Genomic DNA, 4,688 nt, shown 5'->3' on the forward strand with positions numbered 1-4,688 from the left:
CTGAAGAGGCCTTGTGGTGGTTAGAAGTGCCATGTTTCTTCCAACTCTGATTCTCCACCATTATTAAGAAACTCGGTCTTATTTTTTAACTCCCACTTTCCCAATACATTTCATGCCATGCTTCATTTTCCTGCTGAGGCCCATGTATTTCTCGTCTTATCTCTCCAACCCACGCCTTTTTTCTTCCTGAGAAGAAGCCAGTTCTTACTAGTATTGGACAGATTTCTAATACCATGAATAGTCTTGGTTCAGTGGCTTTAGAGAAGATAGACTAATATGACAGACAGGAGACTTCCCACCAAGTCAGAACTCAACTGAGTATAACTAACCAATTATACAATGGGCCTCTGCACTTAACATTTTCAGTTAAAAGTCAAAGAGGGATGGTGGCATTAGTCATGATTTTACAGAAGAATTTTTCGAAGAATATTCCATTAAACACTAGTCCTCTATGTTGAGCCAAAGGAACAAGAGAGTTCTAACACCAAGTAAGCTTGAGAAGCACTGACTATTAAATTCCCCCTCTTGGAATCTCCATTGCAAAGCATTGTAACATCGTGGTTATGCAGGCAAGTTCTGTAGCTAGATGGCCTGGGTTTGAATCTCAGTTACCATTTATGAGTCCTAAGCCTCTGTTGCGCCTCATTTATAAAATGGGGAATAACAATAGAGCCTATTTCACAGGGTTGTTGTGAGGATTAAATAGGTGAAGGTGGGTAAAGCACTTAGCACAGTGCCAGGCACAGTGTAAGCATACTGTAGCGTTGCTTTGGTGCTACAAAAGCTTGTTAAAGGTTCTGGGAAGTCCTGCAGTGAAAAAAGACACCTGCTTAACCTTGCCTAACCCAGGATTTCCCCAGCTTATTTTACTGTGGAAGCCTTTCTTTAAGTGTAATTCTTATAATTGTCTGACAGATAACGTGGTGGATAATTCTTCAGAATTCATATTTATGGGGCCAACTGTTTGGGAAATACTCTGATGGCTTGTGTTTGGAAACCAGGAGCTCACAAAACCTGTTTCCTTAGAGACACTTTTCCGTGTAAGGATATGCTGCCCCCACGTGGACAGAAAGGCATTGCCAGTCACTTTGCCTTTGAAGAGCTAAACTCTCTGCAGATGTAGTTCAAAGAAAGTGAAACAAACAACAAACAAACATCTCTCCTATCAAGATGCGTTTTTAAATAATTTGAGGAGCCTTTTATTAAAATAGCAAGTATAAAAATAGCTATCACCAGGCAGAGGGAAGAGCAAGAACTAAAGCTCTGAATTGCTCCCCTTGAAAAGTCACTGTCTTTTCATTTTTGCATCCCTAGCTTGGAGCACTATTGCTGGCAGGCATGCAGTAGGTAATTAACAAACACTTGCAGAATAAATGACTGGCTGATTTATCTCTCTACAAGAAGAGGCAGAAAACCTGAGCAAATGGTGCTTCTCCAATTGGCTCTTTGGGGAGCTCGAAGAACTGCTATAGCTCTACATAAAAATTCCAGGCAATATGGCTTGGAACCTTTTCTCAGGGATGATTCAGTGCTTGCTAAAAAAGCAAAACAAGCTAATAATATTTTAGCAAGCGTCAACTAGCATGAAAATCGAAAGGTGCTGAACTCTCAGTCAACCAGCAAATTCAATTCAGCAGAATAACCAACTCTATAAAAATTACAACCCTATAATGAAAGTTTTTTCTGAAACAGCAACTTGATAAAGTGGAAGATGGGACGAGGGATTTTCAACAGAACCAAGCCACAGGAGGTCCTACTTTCTAGGATTTTAAAATCTTTGCTATTATTTCTTGTTCTTGTTGCTCTTCTTCCCCCTCCTACTCTTTTTCCTCCTCCTCTTCTCCCCCTTCCTCTTTCTACCTCTTTTTCCTCTTCTCCTCCTCCCCCTCCTTCCTCTTCTTCTTTTTATCATCATCATCATCATCATCATCATTAAATATAACATGTTTTGCTGAATCCGTTGGGAATACAGGCATAAATGAAATCCTGTTGCCATGGAGTCCATTCCAACTCATAGTGACCCTATAGGACGGAGCAGAACTGCCTTATAAGGTTTCCAAGGCTGTTATCTTTACAGAAGCAGACTGCTACATCTTTCTCCCATGGAGCAGCTGGGAGGGGTTTCGAACGGCTGACCTTTCAGTTAGTAGCTGAGTGCTTAACCACGGCACCACCAGGGCTCCTTCATAGGCTTACATGCAGTGATCTAAATACTAACAACAGAGAAGACTAGGGTGACTGAGCAAACCCTGGACATTGTTTAGTTAGGGTTCTTTGAGTTACAAGCAACAGTAAATTTCTCTGACTCGGTTAAGCTAAAGTAAGAGATTTAATTGGAAAGATCCTGGGCTGCTGAGTTCCTACTGTACAAAAAGGAATGGAAGCACAAAAGCTCAAGAAGTTACCTCAGCAGGACAAATTCATGGATTTTCTGCCATGAACATATAACAGTATTAATTTTTAATGACAGTTTCTGAATCTCTATGTTTCAAATCTCAAATTCTAGAAAGCAAGGAGATGATTCGTCCAACTGAGGTCAGATTTGAGCTGAACATTTTTGCTGGTTCTTCCAGATCCATTCTCCACCCTGCTCTGTGCCCCAGGAGGGCAGACCTACATGGACTGAATCAAGAGTCCCTTGCTCTCTGGCTTCCAGTTGGGTTCAACCAATGGAGACTGTTGTTGGAGATCAGAGGGAGGGAGGGGAGGGAGTGGGAGTATTTATACCCCCAGTTGCTTCCCTGCAGGGCTATGTGGCCTAGCTACCTCCCTCCACCCGTGGGTCATGGCTCCTGTCAGAGGTCTCTCCCTTTTGGCCTAGGGCTGGGACACTGCCTATCCCTTTTGGATTTCCTTATGCCTTGCCCATCCCTTATAACTAGCCCCAATAGTAAACTCTCCCCAATTTACCTAGTTTGAGTGTTCCTTCTGTTTCTTGCTGGGACTCTGATTGATACAGTGATTCACCACAGAATCCATCAGCTGTATGGCATCAGGCAATTATTTAACTTCTCTGGGATTCAGTTTCCTCAGTTAAAAGTTGAGGCCAATATCTTATAGACTTATGATGAGGCTTAAATGGATTAATACATGTAAATCTTTGTACAAAGAAAACCCTCAATAAAGCCAGGCTATTATTATGAAAGTCCCTAGGTGGCATAAACAGCTAAGTACTTAGCTATTAACAAAAGGTTGGAGGTTCTAATCCACCCAGCAGATCCTCAGAAGAAAGGCCTGGCAACCAACTTCCAAAAGATCACAGCCATTGAAAACCCTACCGAGCACAGTCCTATTCTAACACATATGGGGTTGCCATTAGTAAGAATCAACTTGATGGCAATTGGCTTGGTTTTGGTTATTACTATGATTATTTTGTCTTTTCAGAGAGGACATTAAAATATATGTAGGGAAATGTGATACATTTTTTATCTTCGTAAGAATTTCACAGAAGCACTTTCTAAACCCAGGAAAAATTCATGTGTGTCTATGTGTCCCCATTTGAGGCTGGGAAAAGTGGGATCACAGTGGGTCTGGTGCTCTGCCCAGTGGCAGGTTAAGTAGCAGGTTCTCAGTGGCTACAAATGGACTCATATCAACATCTTAGAGAAGGGTCTGTGAGCAGGAGCAACTATTCCACACACTAATCACCCCCATCACTGAAGACAAGTAGAGCCCGTCCTCAGAGGGGCATTGAAGAAAGACGTTGCGGCTCCCTCCTCCATGGAACGGAATTATCTGATGCCTCATCCCTCAGGGTTAAAAATACTCCCTTGGGGAAAATAATTCTCCTTCTAGGGAAAGCCCTGAACCCAGGAACTCTACCTAAGAGGCTTACTTTACTCTCTGTAGTGCCAAGCCAGTTCTACAACATCTGTCCTTCACTTCCTGTAGTCCAAGTCCACAGTTACCCTAGAAAGGAAAAGTCTCGCTAAGAAGGATCCATCTTAGAAACATGTCCCCATTTGTTCACAAGGGTGTTTTTTTTTTTTTTTTTCCCTTCTTTCCTTCAGAAAGGAAAGTGAGGCTGAGAAGTGTAATCAAAGACAGGCAACATAGTCTGATTAACAAAGCATGAAATCTGGAGCCAGAAAGGCCTGGGTTTGAATTCCAATTCAATCAATTATTAGCTGGGTGACCTTGGGAAAATTGCTCACCCTCACTTTACCAAAGGATCCCCATTAGTAAGGTGGAGGATACTACCTATTTTAGAGGGTCTTTGTGAGTATTCTGTGAGAGAAGACGTAAAATGCCTAGCATAGTACCTGGTACACTCAATAAATAATGGCTATGATTGATAGAGGGTCAGTGAAAAAGAGAAAGATCCTTAGTGAAATGGACTGACACAGTGGCTGCAACAATGGACTCAAACATAGCAATGATTGGAGGATGGCACAGGACCGGGCGACTTTTCCTTATTTTATATATAAAGTTGCTGTGAGTCGGAACTAACTAAATGGCACCTAACAGCAGCAACACACTGGCAGTGGAGTCCCAGGGTAGTGCAAATGGTTAATGCACCTGGTTGCTATACAAAAGGTGGGAGGTTCAAGTTCTCTAAAGGCACTTCAGAAGAAAGGCCTGGTAACCTACTTCCAAAAAATAAGCCATGACATTAACAGGATACAAACCATAACCATCAACGCACAAACCCCAAAAGATAAGCTAGATAACTGGGATCTTCTAAAAAT

Source organism: Trichechus manatus, unplaced genomic scaffold (genome assembly GCF_000243295.1).
Source record: "Trichechus manatus latirostris isolate Lorelei unplaced genomic scaffold, TriManLat1.0 scaffold00027, whole genome shotgun sequence".
Lineage (NCBI taxonomy): Eukaryota > Metazoa > Chordata > Mammalia > Sirenia > Trichechidae > Trichechus > Trichechus manatus.